Source organism: Mauremys mutica, chromosome 12 (assembly GCF_020497125.1).
Source record: "Mauremys mutica isolate MM-2020 ecotype Southern chromosome 12, ASM2049712v1, whole genome shotgun sequence".
Taxonomy (NCBI): domain Eukaryota; kingdom Metazoa; phylum Chordata; order Testudines; family Geoemydidae; genus Mauremys; species Mauremys mutica.
The window spans coordinates 32,225,607-32,244,622 of NC_059083.1; the positions used below are offsets into that span (position 1 = coordinate 32,225,607).

The 19,016-nt window shown below is 55.8% G+C and overlaps 1 pseudogene; it reads right to left on the reverse strand.

The window, feature by feature from the left end:
• Nucleotides 1-498: 498 nt before the first annotated feature.
• LOC123346493 lies at nt 499-18,805 on the reverse strand (annotated as a pseudogene).
• Between the last annotated feature and the right edge of the window lie 211 nt (nt 18,806-19,016).

Here is a 19,016-nt window from a genome sequence, read left to right on the forward strand (position 1 = left end):
CTGAACAACCCAGTCTGACAATTTAATAGTTTATTTTGTTAAGATAAATATTTTGCATTTCTTCAAATTCCACAGTCAAAATACAAATGACGTTATTTAGAGAAGTTAAAGTTTAATATAGATTTGAGGGAAGAATCAAAAAATAAATGTAAATAATTCCAGTTCTAAAAATATGGTTAGATGCTTGTTTTTGAGATACTGTTGAAATGAAAATTAAAATATTCTTGTATTTACACCTTGTTGCAATAATATTTTCTAAATTAGAATAATTTTTATTCTTTCATATTTTACATTGAGATTTCACAGGGGTAGAAAATTCTGACCGGAGTGAATGACCCCATCCCCCACCATCTGCTACCCCTGGGGCTGGGGACGGGGAAGGTGGGGGCTGGAGGTTCCCAGGTGTCCGGTTTTCGACTGGAACCTCCAGCTGAAAAGGGAAACTGGCAGCGTCCGGTCAGCACAGAAAGTCCAGTTGCTGCAGTAACTGGCCCCCACCACTGGGAGTGGGAAGAGCAGCAGGGCTGGGAGGGGCCAGTCTGTGCCGCGGGGTCACTGTCAGGGACAGAGATTCCCTCCGGCCTGAGCTGGGACTGGGCAGATTATCAGGGGAGCCGCGTTTGTACCCCCAGCGTTGAGACAGGGACAGAAGAAAGGGTGGAGTTTCCCGGAGAAGGTGCCAGTGAAAGTGAAGAGATGGGACCTGTCAGTCACATTGTAAAACGAGACCTCGCCCGCCTCATAGTCCAGGAAAATCCCCACCCGGCTGGGCCTGACGCTCATGGGGAGAGGGGTCAGTGGGGAGGTGAGGGCCTTGTATCCCCCATCCCTCAGCCACAAGACCCAGTATCCATTCCCAGGTGTGTATGTGACCTGCCCCTTCCTGCTCAAAGATTCCCTACAAACCCCCAGTTCCCATCTCGTCTTGTCTCCCACCTCCACCTCCCAGTAACACCTCCCGCCCGCGAACCCCTCAGTGCCCAGGACACAGACACAAGGATCAAATCTCTCAGGGTTGTTGGGCAGATCCTGGCGTTTGTCTCCGTGTCTCACATGTTTCCGATCCTCAGATAGGACGAGCCAGGGATGAGCCGTGTGTGGATCCAGAGTCACCTCCACTGGGGAGAGAGTCACAGAGTCAGGGCTGGGGGCAGGGGCTGGTCACTGGGATCAAAGGGAAATTAACCTGCGTCCCCGTTAATCACTGGGGGGAGGGGTTGTGGCCTGAGGGGAGTCAGGGCCCCTCTGCCTGTGAGGAGACAATGAGGGGGAAGGGCAGGAGGATCGGGGGAGGGGTGGGAAGGTGTCAGGGGAGGCGGGGGAGGGGAGAGGCTGATGCTGGGAGAGGAAAGGGGAGGGGGAGGTGACAGGAGCAGAGGGGGGAGGGAGGGACATGGGGCAGGCACAAGGGCTATGGGGTGATAAGGGAAGGGAGGGGCACCAGGACAGGGGTGTGAAGGGAAGGGCAGGTTCCAGGGGGCTGCAGGGCGGTGGGGAGGGGTGGGCTCCATGGGAAAAGAAGGGGATGGACCCCAGGGAAGCAAGGGAAGGGGTGGGTACCTGGGGGCAAAGGGGTGTGAGAGAATGGGGAGCTCCAATGGGATAGGAGAAATCAAGAGGAGGCTGAGCTGCCAGGAGGTGAGATGAGGAGGAGTGGGGCAGATGGAACCATGGGGGGGAGCGAATGAACAGGCACTGGTGCCAAAGGGGCAGAATGGGGGGTGTGGGAGCAGGTGAGCAGAAGGGGGGCAGAGAGAGGGGTGTGGAGAAGGGCAGGCCCTAGGGGCAGAGGTGTGTGCAGGGAGATGTGGGCACCAGGGGGGCAGAGGAAGGATGAAGGGAGGGTGGGGCCCAGAGGTTAGGAGAGGGGGAGGGGAGGGGTAAGGCAGTGCTGAGGTGAGGGGAAGGGCTGAGACCAGGGGTCCCAAAGGGGGGCGAGGGAAGGGACTTGCACCAGGCAGGCAGAGGGGGCAAAGGAAACAGCAGGCACCAGGGAGGCAGATGGGGCCAGGGCAGAGCTGGGATTTGGGGCAGAGGAGGAGCTGGCACCAGGGGACTGGAGGGGTGGTGAGGGGTGCAGGTGTTACGGAGCCAGAGGGGGAGGGGAGGGGCAGGGGTGAGAAATAAAAAGAAGGTGGCATGGGCGATGGTGGCAGAGGAGCAAGAGGAGAGCACGGTCAGTGGGGCAGAGGGTGGTGAGGGGCTGGGCACCAGGAAGGAAGTGGACACGGGGAGAGGCAGGTGTTGGGGGGCAGGAGGAGGGAAGGGGCAGGCAGCAGGAGGGTGGGGGGGGGGAAGGGAAAGGGCAGGTGCCAGGGGATTGAGGGGGTTGAGCAGAAGTGCAGGCACAGGGAGGGCAGAGGAGGGGAGGGAGAAGCACCAGGGGGCAGAGAGGGGTGAGAGGCAGGGCAGGTGGGTAGAGGGAGGCGTTAGGAGAGGGGATTGGTGAGAGGCAGGTGCCAGGGGATCAGAGTGGGGCTAGAGGAGGGGTGGGCGCAGGGGGACGAGGGAAGGGGCGGGTGCCAGGGGTCAGAGAGGGTGGGGACAGGGGCAGGAGTCAGGAGGGCCGAGGGGAGTAAGAAGGGCGAAAGCCAGGACAGCAGAGGAGGGTGAGGGGTGGCCATCAGCGGGTGGGGGCAGTGATGGCAGTGGTAGGCACCAGGGAAGCAGATTGGGGTGAGAGGTGGGGTGGGAGACATGGCACAGAGGAGGGAAAGGGGAGAGGTGGATGCCAGGACATAGCGGGGGTGTGAAGTGATGGGAGGGCTCCAGGGTGCAGAGGATGTTTGGGGAGAGGGGCAGATGCCAGGAGGGCAGGGGGAGAAGGGATGGGCTGTTCCAGTGGGGCAGAGATGGGTGGAGAGCAGGGGCGTGTGCCAGGGAGCAAAGTGGGAGTAGAGGGGCAGGGCCCAGGGGAGCAGAAAGGGAGTGAGAAGAGAGGGAGGGATGTTGGTGAGGGGTCAGAATAGATGCAGGGTCCAGGGTCCCTCACAGGGGTGAGGGAAGGGTAAGGGAGGGGCAGGAGCCAGAGAGGGGGGAGGGAGAGGCAGGCCCCAGGGAATCTCTGTTGCTTTCGGGCCATGTGTGGTTGGTTTCTCGCTCAGAGCAGGTCGGTGCTGTCCCCACACACACTGGGGGTGCAGCCCTGCCCCAGGGGGAGCAGCTGGGACTCTCCATGCTGGCAGGCCCCACAGGCCCCACCTTCCAGCCAGGGAAACCCCACAGCCAGGCTCTCCCCTTGCCGGGCTGAGCCCCACCCCCACGGGGGCAGTTGCCTGGATTGGGCTCACTTGGGGGGCATTACAGTGGAAGATTCGGAGTGGGGTATAAATGCAGATTAATGGGCTGTTGCTAATGAGGCCAGGGCAGTGGGGAGGGGAGGGGGCATTTCCCCACTTACTGCCCCCCTCCATCTGAGAGAAGCTGCACCAGGGACCAGTCCCAGTTCACACCTGCACAGCGCGTCTGCACTAGGGGTTTGCACTGGTGCAGCTACATCAGTGCAAGGAAACCCCGGCAGACATGGCTGAGACACTGCTGTGCCAGGGGCCGTAACCCCTCCCCTCACTGGGATTATGGATCAATAATTACAGGGTCACTGGAGCAGGGGAGCTGGACTCTGGGCTCCCAGGTGGGGGCCCGACCCACTGGGCTGCAGAGTCGTTCTCACCCCCACGCTCTGGCCCAGTGCCCATGGCAGTGTTCAGACACAGGGGGACGTCATCAGACACCTGGAGCCCAGCGGTTCAAGCTCTCATGGCATCACACGGGGGATTGAACCTGAGGCTCCCAGCTGCGGGCCTAGCCACTGGGCTAAAGGCTACAAGGGAAGCGGCGGCACCTTTTTCTCTTAATTGAAACTAGTCACCAAACCCGACATGGATTCACGAATAGTTTCTCTTGACCCGAAATATAATTTTGCAGCAAATAAACTATTTGTCCAAAACATTTCACCCAGCGCCACTGCAAACCTGTCTGAGCAATTTAGGAGTCCCAATCCCAGTGATTTGCAAGGAGAGACTGTCAACATCCCCAGAAACGCAGTTACAGGCAGGCCAGGCTCAGGACATCAGCTATGAAACACTCCAGAGCTGCTGTTTAATTTGCCCTTTGCAGACAAATGACCCCTGGGCCCTGATCTCACCCCCACAAATCAGGCTGAAAATGGAGACTTGGCTCCAGCCTGAACTCTCTGCCCAGAGCCATTTGTCCCATGGACGCTGCTAGCGGCACAGACCCTCTGCAGCTGCACCTGGGCATCTCCCAGGGCGGATAACAGTCACAGAGACCATCTCAGAGCCCCAGGAGCTCAGGTGTCTCCATCTAACGACTGTGCCAGCCACCCCCCTCGCTCCCATTAACCAGCCCTGGGTCAGACCCGCTGGGAACTTTCACACCCAGACTCTGGAGACACTTTGGGTTCTTCTACACAGCCTGCAGCAGCGAGTCTTGGAACAGGGTGGACAGATTCAGGCCTGCGGGGCTCCCTCTTTGGAATTAAAAATAGCCGTATAGATTTTCAGGTTCTGGCTGGAGCTCAGGCTCTGAATCCCGGGGAGGAGCCAGGTCTTCCCCTCACAGTGCAAGAGGGGACATTGTCTGTGTCCACATCCCCTTCACCCCCTTCCTGGGATGGGGAACAGCAGCTCCAGGGCTCCTCCCTTCACCCCCAGGGCAGGGGAGTGAGAGCCCTCGGCCTCCTGGGCAGTGGGGCCTCCCAGCACAGGTTCCTGGGTGAGCGTGAAAGTGTCTCCACACAGAGAGCTCTGTGCACCCGGCAAATACACAGATGTGCCCGTGGATCAGGATCCGGGATGGTGCTCGCCCCAGGAGTGATGGAAGCTCCCTAAAAGTAGAGGGGTCACCCACTTGTGCCAGCCCTTCTCCCTGAGCTCCTGTCCCCGCACCCTTGAATCCTCGCTCTCACACTGCCCCTTCTTCCTGTGCCCCTGCGTTCACACCACCTCTTCCCCACAACACCTTGTCCCCCTGGTCTCTCCTCTCGGCCCCTCCCCCATCGTCGCTCACCCTTACAGCTGGTAAAAAGTGGGAGGGAACAGCCCTCCCATTGGTAAAAGTGATGGGGCCATGGCCCCTGGCCCCCCTCTTCCAGTGCCCCTTACTCATTCCCCAACCCCAGTAGGAGAGGACCCTTGGGGCAGTGTCAGTGAGTTCGGTGCTGGGGGTATGAATTGGGTTTTACACCCGGCTGATGGAGCTCTGTGTATCGAGGGTATAAGGAAACAGAGGCTGTGTGAGCCCCCCACTGTCCTGCCAACATGGCTCAGCCCTGACAGCTGCTGGAGCCTCTCCCTGGGGAGGAATCGTCCTTGCAGCCCCTTCAGGCCTTGGCCTCCCTGCGGAGGTGGCTGGTGAGGCTGCCATTAAAGTGAGTTACAATGTGAGCTCCTGTCCACTGGGAACTGGACTCTGAGCCAGCCCAGCACCGCCAGCCATTCAGTGCGATACCAGCGATGCTCAGGCTTGGTGACACAGGCAGTGCCCCAGCGGGCAGGGCGAGGGCCTGTCCAAGGAGCAATGGGCACAATCTGCAGCAAGGGAGGTTGAGGCTGGAGATGAGGAAACACTTTCTAATTCTCAGGGCAGTGAAGCTCTGGACCCGGCTCCAGGGGAGGTTGTGGGATCCCCGTCACTGGAGGTTTGTAAGAACAGGTTGGACAAATCCCTGCCCGGGATAGTCTAGTCCCTGACCTAGCGTGGGGGGCTGGACTAGGTGATCTCTCGAGGTCCCTTCCAGCCCTGCATTGCTCTGGTTCTAGGTTACAGCAGTTCCTGGGGCTGGGCCCAGGGCCCTGGGGGCTCTAAGCCTGGTGAGTGGCATGTGACAGAGTTAACACTGTTAGTGACCATGGCAGCTGGCAGCTCAGCATCCCTGCCAGGGGCCTGGGCTGGCATGTGGCTGCCTGTACCTGGCTCAGCAGGGTGTTACTGGGCCATATGGACAGGACCTAGGGCTGGCACCTGTCCATAGGGTTGCCAAGCGTCTGGTTTTTTATTGGAACGCCTGGTCAAAAAGGGACCCTGGCGGCTCTGGTTTGCACCACCGACTGGGACATTAAAAGTCTGGTCAGTGGCGCAGCGGGGGCCTGGGACTAAAGCAGGCTCCCTGCCTGCCTAGGTCCGTGCAGCTCCTGGAAGTGGCCACCAATTTACTTCCCTGGAGTTTGAAACTTTTCTAGCAGAACATAACCAAGTGTCAGCCATAGTCAAGCCTCCCTTTGAATACAGGTTGGCTCTGGGGGTCGGAGGAAAGGTATCAAGAGGGCTGGTCCTTTTAAGGGAGTCAGGGACCAGACTACCTGTGACAGGCCCCTGTAAGGGAGAATGAGACAACCCAGACCAACTTGTAAGTAATTAAATCCCTAGGTGGCTACTTGGCAGCGAAACAGCTAATGAGGCTGATAAAGGGTAACCAGGGCTCAGCTGAAGGGATCCCAGGGACAGGAAGCTGCTGAGGAGAGGAGCTCCCAGGAGAGCTCACCAGAGCAAGGAGCCTGGAAGGGGTTCCTAGAGCAGTGCTCCCCAAACTGTGAGTCGTGCCCCCCTAGAGGATGTGTAGGAACATTTGGGGGGCCTGACAGGGCGTGGACCAGCCGCCACGGGTGGCGGGAAGGGAACGTCACCCAGACCTGCTCTGCCTCCGGCCCCACCCTCAGCCCCAGCTGCATCTCCGGCCCCGACTTCAGCCACCGACTCCCGGCCCTGCTCCACGCTGAGAACCCAGCTGCAGACCCAGCCACAAACATGGTTCTGCCCCGGGCTGAAGCCCCCAACTCCCGGCCCCAACCGCAGGTCAACTCCCAGCCACGGCCCCCAGCTTCTGGCCCCAACTGGAGCCCCGTTCCTGGCCCAGCTCTTGACAGCAGCTCTCACGGTTGGGGCGCAAACCAGGTAAGGAAGGACATGACCAAAAATGTTTGGGGACCACTGTCCTAGGCAGAGGAGCTCCCCTAAGGGGGAGGAGCTGCCAGAGATGACAATGACAGCAGCAGCTGTAGCAGGACAGAGCCCTGGAGAGCTGCCCCTGGCTGGAGAAAGTGGATGCAGAGAATAAAGGCACAGTCTGAAATGACCCAGTTCCAGGAGGGAGAGCTGGAGTCGTCTGATTCCATGATGGAAACTAATCCAAGCCCAGGTCTGGGAAGGACTGAGGGCTCCTGACTTGAGGACAGTGAGGAGCTGCAGTGAGAGCTGGAGGCTGGAGCAGAGTGAGGGAAAAGATTATATTTCGGGATTTACTTGGACTCAGAGTGGACCCCAGGAGGGGACTTTTCTCTGAGATATTTTGGACTGTGGGGCGTAATTTAAGGAGTGCTGAAGAGGGTAAACTGAGGCAAGAAACTTGCCAAGATACCCTGAAATGGCTGAGGATGGTATCAATAACAACACTCACTGCCCAGCCCCTAAGGTCTGCATGACAGTGCGGGGCCTTCCCCATTGCACACAGGGACCCTGAAGCGCAGGAAGCCCTGGTTACTCTGCCCCACACATTTACCCAGAGACTCCCCTGAGCTGCCGAACCCGGGTCCCTGGGGTCAGAGCACAGGCAGTCGAGTGGCACTGAGTGGCCAGGGCTGCTGGGGCGGGGGAAAGGAAAGGGTTAATCTCAGCAGGGTGGCACTTTGCTGCCCAGCCCTGGCTGGTCTCTGCCCTCTGGGTGCAGCTCAGGGCGTGTGTCTATGAGCAGGTCCCTGCCCACTCACCCGCCATTTGCCCCAGACACAGAGAACCCAGGTGCCGAGGGAAGGAGCAGCCCCAGCAGCGCCGCATTGACCCTGGCACGTGCTGAGCCTCCAAGCGCAGCAGCAGAGGCAGCGGCAGAGAGAGGGGCTCAGCCATTGAGAGCAGCAGCGTCCCCACCTGCAGGGGAGGGGTCAGCACTGGGACAACAGGCCGGGCTGGGTCAGGGGCTGGGAGCTCTGGCAGCGAGCGCGGTGCCAGCACAACAGCCCTGCTGGAGACCCTGGGCCTGGCCAGCCTGGAGCAGCCAGCGAGTGACTCAGGGCCTGGGACCCTGCCCAGGAAGGGGCTTCTGGGGGGCTGACAGGAGGCTCCCCAGGGGCTGGTGATCCCCTAGAACGAGGCACTGAGCTGACTGGCTCAGGATCCCAACAGGCTCAGGGGCCAGGGTGTGGAATGGCCCAGAGCCCAGCCGGGATGTGCTGGCTCCAGACAGTCACAGACAGGAAGCTGCTTCCCCCACAGCCTGGGGTTCCTGCTCCCCGGAGCCCTGAGATCCTGGCCCTGCAGCCGGCACAGACTGTGCAGCCTCATCAGCCGGGAGAGACACACCCAGCTTGGCCCCTTCGACTGATCCCTGCTGGGGGGCGGGGGGGGGGGAGGAGAGGAGCGGTGGGGGGTAGGAGGAATGGGCCAGTTCAACTACCACAGAGCGAGCTCACTGAACCTTCCCTCCCTCCTCTCCTCTGCCTTAGCTTCTTCTCTGTCCCTTCTCGCTGTCAGGTTTCTGCCTTTGCCCCGGGTCTCCGCACTGGGGTTGTGGGAGGGGTTTGGATGGGGGCAGCTCACGCTCAGCCGTTGTGACAGGGTCACACTCTTGTGAGTGAGTCTCACTCACTGAGCAGCAAACCACTGACCCAACCTCACACTGGGCTGTGCTCAGAGCAGACGAGGGGCCCATAGGATTCAGCTTGTTACCCTGTAACACACGGCCCAGGTCAGACCGCAGCAGCCAGACTGGCCCCTCCTCCAGCTCAGAAAGCTGGGCCAGCCTTGGCTAATGGGGGCTGGGGTAGTGCTGAGCAGTGGCCACACAACGCAGCCCTCCCATGTCCCAGGAGAGAGGCACAGACACGTCATCCGTTACCCGTCTGTGCAGCTCCCATACAACGGGCCCAGTCCAGGCCTCACAGCACCTGGTTCAGTGACACCCAGTAACTCAGCCATGGAGGGGTCAGGATGTCAGAGTGACAGGGCCTGGTCAGACACCTGGGCAAGTACCAGCAGGTGGCTGTAAGTAGCAGGCAAACTGCCCAGCACTCAGTGCATCAGCCTCCAGCTATCACAGCTCCAAGCCTGTCAGCTGGGCCCATGCGTGTCCTGGGGTCCCAGGCTCTGTCCAGTTCCCCAGGCACAACACAGCTGAATGTCCCAGTAGAATCCACTCACCTCCGAATCTCTGCAGTGCTTCCCTCATGTCAAGGGAAATTTTATACACGTTCTTCAGGTCAGTAGAAACAGCTTCTGGTTCCTGGAGTTTCACATTCTCACTCCTATGAAGAAAACGTCCCATCATCACTCAGCTGCTCTGTACACACAGCATCCCAGAACCACCACCAAGAATAGCCAAGCAATGAACATAGGAAACACACCTGCTCAATGTGCTTTTCACATCCTGAAAGGAAAAAGAGAAAAAATGTTTTATTAACACAACGTGCATAAAACTTTCATATAGAACATAGATAAACCCTCCCAGGCTTCACTGTTTTGTGGTAAAATCTCATACACCATTTTGCATTAACACTTGTTTCATTTATGTAGGTGAGACAGGAATTTAGCTAAAGAATTCTCCCTTCTAGGGACCCAACCCATCAGTATCTGTGTTTATCGCCTGTGTTGGGTGCAATGTTCTGGAGTCAGAGCAGGGATGGGTTCAGCTCAGTATCATTCTTGTATCATCCATTTAATCTCCCATGGCCTCATTGAGTCTCCATGAGGAGAATACCCCTCTAATATGAACTGGGATATTTTGGAACTGATGGAGGCCTTAGCCGGATGTTCTGTTTGTCAGTAAACCACAGAACACATTTACTCTAATTGTTGGAATCCAGACCCAGGGATCTGAGTTCTAATTCTGGATGGGTGGAGAATTTTGATGCCGTCTCACCTTTAGCAGCTCGATAACTGGTTGCTGACACTTCTCCTCGATCTCTGTGATCAGCTGCTGCAGAGAGGAGCTTTGCTGGGAGAGTTTGGTTACATTTTTCTGTAATCTCTGCAGAATCTCCCTCTCCTCCTCCTCCAGGCTCTGCAGAAGCAGCTGCTCCTCCTCTCTCAGCAGTGTGTGCAGTTTGTTAAATTCATCTGCAATCATCTCTCTCCTATTCTTCACTGTCCTCTGGAGATAGAAAAATAGGAAAGGCACAGAGAAAACATGAGCCAGATGTTGAGTTACACAGACTGGGCCTCTGTCCATGAAGCAGGGAATGTTAAATCACTATCAGGTTTGTAAGGATATTTACTTCTTTGAGAAACATACCACAAAGGGTTTGTTTAAGTTCAATATTAATAAGGCTAGTTTGGTAGCAGGGTTGTCTAGGGTGCTTTGTAAAGCCGCAGTATGTTCTTGCAGGTGGCATGGGATGGACACAAGGGAGTGGGGCACACATGGGTGTTGGGCACCCAGGGTATTGTCAGAGCTGGCTTTAGCCTCACCCAGCCTGCCTGAGCACCCCATGTCTATGTGTCCAGTGACCAGCCAGTGTCTTCCTCACACACCCCACACTCTCTGTGGGGATTTCACTGTGAAAGGCAGGTGAACTGGCACAGACATTGTGTCCCATGGGTTCATCACCTGGCTACAGATAAGCACAGGTAAGGTCACAGTAACAGTAGCAGGTGACTGGGATGAGGTGGCCACATGATGGCAGCAGAGGCTGTGAAGTGGCAAAGCTCTGCCTGGCTTTACACTGACCTGCCTCTGGCTCTGCTGACTCAGGGGGTGTCCACACTGCAATGGAGGAGTGAAGGCAGCAGGTGACGACACACTCCAGCTTGCTCGGGTGCTGGTAGCAGTGAAGCCACAGCAGCAGGGGCTGTACAAGCCCACCCAGCCTCCTGGGTAATGACTCAGTGACTAGCCCGCAGCTACTTGTTGGTGCCATTTAGACGCACCCTTGGGGCAGACTTTGCAAAGAGCTCAGCACCCACAACTGGGTTTGATGTTCAAAGGAGCTCAGCTCCCAGCCCGGCCCCAGCCCAGCCAGCTGAGTGATTTTGAACCTCACCCATGGAGTAAATCCTCCCCCACAGCTCCCAGCTCTAGTGTCCGGCCCAGGCACTTGGCAGATGCACTGCGGGGACTGTGGGGGAGGAGATGTGGGAGGATGGAGAAGGAACAATCCCTGTGTCCTCCAGGCTGCAGATACACTGTGGAGCTATTTCATGGAGGCCCCTGAATCCCACTGGCTGAAGCAGCTTCTACACCAGCGCCACCTACAGGAGGGAAAGAGGGTCCATGTGATTTTGAAAACACTGCACCCGCTATTGAGAATTTGCCCCTATCAGAGAGCACTGGGGTGAGTTTGCACCACCTCACTAGGGCCAGGAACTGCCCCTCCTCTGCCACGTACAGGAGCTGCTGTGCTGAGACCCCCACCAGAGACACAGCCTGATCCTGCTGGCACCAAGCCTCTGCCATGGGGCAAGCAACCAGAGCAGGTTCATACCCTTGTCCTGGAGCTTCACAGCTCCTTCATCCCTGGGAGCATTGCAGGGGGAAGGACTCAGGGAGAGAGAAACCCCGATACCCACCTGCCACTCTGTGGTTTTTCCTTCTCTTTAGACGTCAGCACCAGGGCTTCCTCCAGCTCCTTCCTCAGAGGGCCCAGGGCTCCCTGGAGTTTCTCCTGCAGGGACATTGCGTGCAGTGAACAGCCATTAGTCTGCCTGTCTGATGGGTGGAGAGTATCATAGAATCATAGGATTGGAAGGGACCTCAGGAGGTCATCTAGTCCAATCCCCTGCTCAAAGCAGGACCAATCCCCAACTAAATCATCCCAGACAGGGCTTTCTCAAGCCTGACCTTAAAAACCTCTAAGGAAGGGAATTCCACCACCTCCCTAGGTAACCCATTCCAGTGTTTCACCACCCTCCTAGTGAATTTTTTTTCCTCATATCCAACCTAAACCTCCCCCAGTGCAACCTGAGACCATTACTCCTTGTTCTGTCATCTGCTACCACTGAGAACAGTCTAGATCCATCCTCTTTGGAACCCCCTTTCAGGTAACTGAAAGCAGCTATCAAATCCCCCCTCATTCTTCTCTTCTGCAGACTAAATAATCCCAGTACCCTCAGCCTCTCCTCATAAGTCATGTGCTCCAGCCCTCTAATCATTTTTGTTGCCCTCTGTTGGACTCTTTCCAATTTTTCCACATCCTTCTTGTAGTGTGGGTCCCAAAACTGGATGAGGCCTCACCAATATCGAATAGAGGGTAATGATCACATCCCTCGATCTGCTGGCAATGCTCCTACTTATACAGCCCAAAATGTCGTTAGCCTTCTTGGCAACACTGTTGACTCATATCCAGCTTCTCATCCACCGTAACCCTTAGGTCCTTTTCTGCAGAACTGCTGCTTAGCCACTTGGTCTCTAGTCTGTGGCAGAGCATGGGATTCTTCCATCCTAAATGCAGGACTCTGCACTTGTCCTTGTTGAACCTCATCAAGTTTCTTTTGGCCCAATCCTCTAATTTGTCAGGTCCCTCTGTTTCCTATCCCTACCCTCCAGCATATCTGCCACTCCTCCCAGTTAAGTGTCATCTGCAATATTGCGGAGGGTGCAATCCACACCATCCTCTAGATCATTAATGAAGATACTGAACAAAACCAGCCCCAGGACCGACCGTTGGTGCACTCCACTTGATACCGGCTGCCAACTAGACATGGAGCCATTGATCACTACCCATTGAGCCCGACAATCTAGCCAGCTTTCTATCCACCTTACAGTCCATTCATCCAGCCCATACTTCTTTAACTTGCTGGCAAGAATACTGTGGGAGACCATATCAAAAGCTTTGCTAAACTCAAGGAATAAGACATCCACTGCTTTCCCCTCATCCACAGAGCCAATTATCTCCTCATAGAAGGCAATTAGGTTTGTCAGGCATGACTTGCCCTTGGTGAATCCATGCTGACTGTTCCTGATCACTTTCCTCTCTTCTAAGTGCTTCAGAATTGATTCCTTGAGGACCTGCTCCATGATTTTTCCAGGGATAGAGGTGAGGCTGACTGGCCTGTAGTTCCCCGGATCCTCCTCCTTCCCTTTTTTAAAGATGGGCACTACATTAGCCTTTTTCCAGTCATCCAGGACCTCCTCGATCACTATGAGTTTTCAAAGATAATGGCCAATGGCTCTGCAATCACATCAGCCAACACCTTTACCACCCTCAGATGCAGTGTATCTGGCTCCATGGACTTGTGCTCATCCAGCTTTTCTAAATAGTCCTGAACCACTTCTTTCTCCACAGAGGGCTGGTCACCTCCTCCCGATACTGTGCTGCCCACTTCAGCAGTCTGGGAGCTGACCTTGTTCATGAAGAAAGAGGCAAAAAAAGCATTGAGTACATTAGCTTTTTCCACATCTCTGTCACTAGGTTGCCTCCCCCATTCAGTAAGGGGTTTACACTTTCCCTGACCTTCTTCTTGTTGCTAACATACCTGTAGAAACCCTTCTTGTTACTCAACATCCCTTGCTAGCTGCAACTGCAAGTGTGATTTGGTCTTCCTGATTTCACTCCTGCTTGCCTGAGTAATATTTTTATACTCCTCCCTGGTCATTTGTCCAAATTTCCACTTTTTGCAAGCTTCTTTTTTGTGTTTAAGATCAGCAAGGATTTCACTGTTAAACCAAGCTGGTTGCCTGCCACATTTACTATTCTTTCTACACAGGGGCGGCTCTAGACATTTAGCTGCCCCAAGCACGGCGTCATGCCGCGGGGGGTGCTCTGCCGGTCGCCGGCTCCGTGGCTCCAGTGGACCTCCCGCAGGCGTGCCTGCGGAGGGTCCTCTGGCCCCGCGGCTCTGGTGGACCTCCCACAGGCGTGCCTGCGGAGGGTCCACTGGTGCCGCGGCTTCGGTGGAGCCGCGGGACCAGCGGACCCTCCGCAGGCACGCCTGCGGGAGGTCCACCAGAGCCACGGGGCCAGAGGACCCTTCGCAGGCATGCTGCTGAAGGCTGCCTGCCTGCCGCCCCCCCAGTGGCCGGCAGAGCGCCTCCCGCAGCATGCCGCCCCAAGCATGCACTTGGCGTGCTGGGGCCTGGAGCCGCCCCTGTTTCTACACATCGGGATGGTTTGTTCTGGCAACCTCAATAAGGATTCTTTAAAATACAGCCAGCTCTCCTGGACTCCTTTTCCCCTCATGTTATTCTCCCAGGGGATCCTGCCCATTAGTTTCCTGAGGGAGTCAAAGTCTACTTTTCTGAAATGCACCTTATAGACTAACAGACGTTTTTGCAGCATGAGCTTTCGTGGGTGAATACCAGCAATGCCCCTCCGCTATGTACATCGGCCAAACTGGACAGTCTCTAAGGAAAAGGATAAAGGATAAATGGACACAAATCAGACATTAGGAATGGCAATATACAAAAACCTGTAGGAGAACACTTCAACCTCCCTGGCCACACAATAGCAGATCTTAAGGTGGCCATCCTGCAGCAAAAAAACTTTAGAACCAGACTTCAAAGAGAAACTGCTGAGCTCCAGTTCATCTGCAAATTTGACACCATCAGCTCAGGACTAAACAAAGACTGTGAATGGCTTGCCAATTACAGAACCAGTTTCTCCTCCCTTGGTTTTCACACCTCAACTGCTAGAACAGGGCCTCATCCTCCCTGATTGATCTAACCTCGTTATCTCTAGCTTGCTTCTTGCTTGCTTATATTTACCTGCCTCTGGAAATTTCCACTACTTGCATCCGAAGAAGTGGGTATTCACCCACGAAAGCTCATGCTGCAAAAACATCTGTTAGTCTATAAGGTGCCACAGGATTCTTTGCTGCTTTTACAGAACCAGACTAACACGGCTACCCCTCTGATACTTACATACAATGCAACTCCCCCACCTTTTCTGCCCTGCCTGTCCTTCCTGAATAGTTTATATCCATCCATCACTGTACTCCAGTCATGTGAGTTATCCCACCAAGTCTCTGTTATTCCAATCACATCATAATTCCTTGACTGTGCCAGGACTTCCAGTTCTCCCTGCTTGTTTCCCAGGCTTCTTGCATTTGTGTATAGGCACTTAAGAGAACTAGCTAATCATCCTGCTTTCTCAGTATGGAGGCAGGAGTCCTCCCATCTTGTGCTCTTCTGCTCGTGCTTCCTCCTGGTATCCCACTTCCCCACTTACCTCAGGGCTTTGGTCTCCTTCCCCCCGATGAACCTAGTTTAAAGCCTCCTCACTAGGTTAGCCAGCCTGCTTGCGAAGATGCTCTTCCCTCTCTTCGTTAGGCAGAGCCCATCTCTGCCTAGCACTCCTCCTTCTTGGAACACCATCCCATGGTCAAAGAATCCAAAGCCTTCTCTCCGACACCACCTTCGTAGCCATTCATTGACTTTCACAATTCGACGGTCTCTACCCAGGCCTTTTCCTTGCACAGGGAGGATGGATGAGAACAACACTTGCGCCTCAAACTCCGTTATCCTTCTTCCCAGAGCCACGTCGTCTGTAGTGATCCACTCAAGGTCATTCTTGGCAGCATCATTGGTGCCCGTGTACCATAGATATCGTCCTTTCATACACAAGCAGTAAAATACCCTGGAAGGAGGCAGCAGACTCAGCTCTGCGGGCCCCAAAGGCAGCGTGGGAGCAGAGACGCCAGTCTCAGAGCGGGGATGCTCTGCATCATGCAGACACTCAGGACTTCTCAAGGCCTGTGTTTTTAGCTAAAGTTTCACATCACTGAGCGCAGGCCAGAGGGGAAATAGTTCGGAAGGTTCTGAATGATCCCTCCTGCCGGTGAGACCAAGCAGCTTAGGACAATGCATCACTGTACTGTGCCCCAGGCCCAGGCCAGGAACAAGATCCACACGGTGCTTTCATCTGTCTGCCAGGCTCCCATGTGGCCTCCCCCAGGCAGCAGCTGGGAGCCTCACACCAGCACCGTCCCATTAACTGTACAGGATGAAGCTGTGATGTGGCTGGAGGTCAGTGAGGAACAGGGAACACTCGGTCTGGGGGAATGTGCCACCCATAATTACAACTGCTCCAGAGCTGTAATAACCCAGGACTCTCTTCCCCTTTGACATTGTGTGATTCCTTCACCCGGCACAGCAACGTGCTCCTGCTCTGTCAGCATGACTCTGTACTGCACTCAGGGGAGCACCCGAGAGTACCCTCCTGAGCTCCTTGCAGAATCTCCCCATTTCACTCCTTCTCTTTTCTCTGGGCCCTCAAGTTCTCTCCCCCTCTCTGCGGTGCTGCTGCAGGGAAGCAGTGAGGGAGGGAGCCAGCAGGAACTAGTGAGAGAGAGGAGGCGGAAAAGCAGCCTTTGCACTCATCAAAACAGCTTCATTAGTGTCAAGTATCAGAGGGGTAGCCGTGTTAGTCTGGATCTGTAAAAGCAACAAAGAATCCTGTGGCACCTTATAGACTAACAGACGTTTTGCAGCATGAGCTTTCGTGGGTGAATACCCACTTCTTCGGATGCAAGAAGTGGGTATTCACCCACGAAAGCTCATGCTGCAAAACGTCTGTTAGTCTATAAGGTGCCACAGGATTCTTTGTTGCTTTAGCTTCATTAGTGAGCAGGGATCAGACTGGGGGAGAGGACAGAGGGACAAAGGTGGCTGGATTCTCTGAAGATCCACCCACAAAATAAGCTCCGCCCATGTGAGTCACCAAAAGGAGACACCATGGTCTGTTCACAGGAGATGGTGCATTGTTCAAAACGGGATGGAGTTGCTGATTGGCTCCAAATGGCTGCTGGGGCCGGTCTCCCCTCATGGGGCTAGAATATATCCTTGGGCTCTCTGGGCCTGGACCTTCTTTACTGGGGGGGGAAATAAGAGGTGGCATCTCCCAAACATCACCCGCCTGTGGCACCGGAAGGAGGAATCACTGGCAGTACGTGGTGCTGGATTGTAACTCTCCCTCTCCGCTCTCACAAGGTGAATGAAATTGTTAACAATGCTGATATTTAAAGGATCATCCCCAGGCACCTGAGCCAGTACTTCCTGGCTGTTTCTGAGCCCTGTCAGTGAAAGTAGACGCCGCGACGTATCAGTGCTCCCTGCACTAGGCCTGGCGTCCTTAACAGGGTGGGTGGCTCTGGCCTCCTGGAAGGGGTGGGGCCTTGGGGCAGAAGGGCCAAGGGGGCTCCGCTTCCCACCACTGGTGAGTGCAGGGAGGGGGTCCCCCCCAAGCAACATGGCTGGGGCTGGGTCGCTCTGCTTCCCACCGGCTGCAGTGAGTGCGGGGGCGCACCCAACCCCTGCTGCCGGCCGGCGCCAGGCCCCCTGCTAATCCCTTAGGCTACCCTGGGCCCCACAGGGCCCCCCAAAGCTGGGGCCCAGGGCAGCAGCCCCTTTTGCTCCCCCCTGTCGGTGGCCCTGCTGGTAGGGTCCAGCAGTGCTGCCATGGCAGCGCTTTAACCTCGCTAGTGCGTCCGTGCTGCTGGGACCTACCGGCAGGGCCGCCGACAGGGGAGCAAACGCCAGCTGTGTGCGGGCCGGGCTGGCGGCCGGCTCTTGCCAGAGCACTGCTCCGACCCGCACCAGCCCACTTTCACCTCTGCAAAGCACTCTGGCGGCCAGTTTTCAGAGCGGGATTGCTACTAACTGTGCTGCTCTCTGTGTGGATGTAAGAGCTGCTAGTGTGAATGTGCTCTGCCTGCACAAGGAGCTAGGGTGCACATGCAACAGCGGCTTTAATTAAAGTGGCATCACTTTTGCCAGCAAAACTTTGTAGTGTAGACAAAGCCTAAGAGCTGACAATCACTAAGAGCAGGGTGGAACCTCAAGAGACTGAACGTATAGAGCTGGAGGCATTGGGAGAGAGGGCAGAGCACGCTCGGGTGAGGGGGCAGAATAGGGCAGGAAGAGGTGGGGTGGGGGTGTGGTCTTGGGGGAAGGGATGGAGTGGGGGCGGGGCCTGTGCAGAGCAGGGCTTGAGCACCCCTGGGGAAACGAGGAAGCCAGCACCTGTGTTTTCCACACTCAGGCTCTGTGCTTTAGAGAGAGGAAGTTTGGCCTCTCAGAGGCGCGCAGGGTCGGGTGTGGTTTGCCCAGGTCACTGGGTGGGGGCTCGAGCTGGTTCTGTGTTGTATATTGAACCCAGCACTTCTTGCTGCCCACTCCACCTGGCAGACGGGTTGCAGGTGCACAAAGAGCCATCAGCCCTGTTCTCTCTATCGGGCATTGACACTTGCAGTGTTGGGGCAAAAATGTCTGAATCTTTTCCCGTTACCCACAACCCCCAGTGCTCACCCCCCTGAAAACCAGGCCCCTTTCGTTTAGGTGCCTAACCTTAGGCAGCCAGGTGTGAAAGATTGTCCTGGGATTGATGGGGGATAAACCTGGGGTCCTTAAGGGGTTTAATTAAGCAAAGTCAACAGCATTTCCTACCTTGTACTCCTGGGCAGCCTCCTCCACGGGAACCACAGTGTGAGCGCGGTGAGCCCGGGATTTCTCACACACCCAGCAAATGGTTTCTCCATCCTCCTCACAGAAGAGTTTGAGACGTTCCTTGTGTCTCTCACACAGATCCTCCTTTTGCCCTTGTCCTGGTTTTGACCCCAGTTGTTTGAGCTTTTGTACGATGTTGCTCAGCTGGGTGTTGGGCCTGAACTCCCCTTTCTGGAACTGGGCTCTGCACTGGGGACAGGTCGGAGATGTCCCTGTTCCCTTTGCCGCACAGTACTGGCTGAGGCAGGCTCGGCAGAAGTTGTGCCCACACGCGATAGTCACCGGCTCTGTCAGATACCCCAGGCAGATGGAGCAAATAGCGTCATCTTTTATGTCCCCTGCTGTAACTGGAGAGGCCATCGCAGCTGGGTGGGTGTCTGTTCTCTCTGCCCTTTGCAGGCGGCCAGCAGCCCAACCAACCACACCCGCAGGCAACCCGAAAGTGAAAGGAAAAAATCAACAACAAGCAGCCTTTTAAAGCTTCTTTTAGCAGCTTGTGCAACCGGGAGCCAATCACGCGCTCCGGCAGGATAGTCCACCCAAAAAAAAAAAAAAAAAAAAGGAAGAAGCCACAGCCCGGAAAAGCCTCCAAACAAGCAACTTTAAGAAACGAATAGGCAGAGGGGATAAA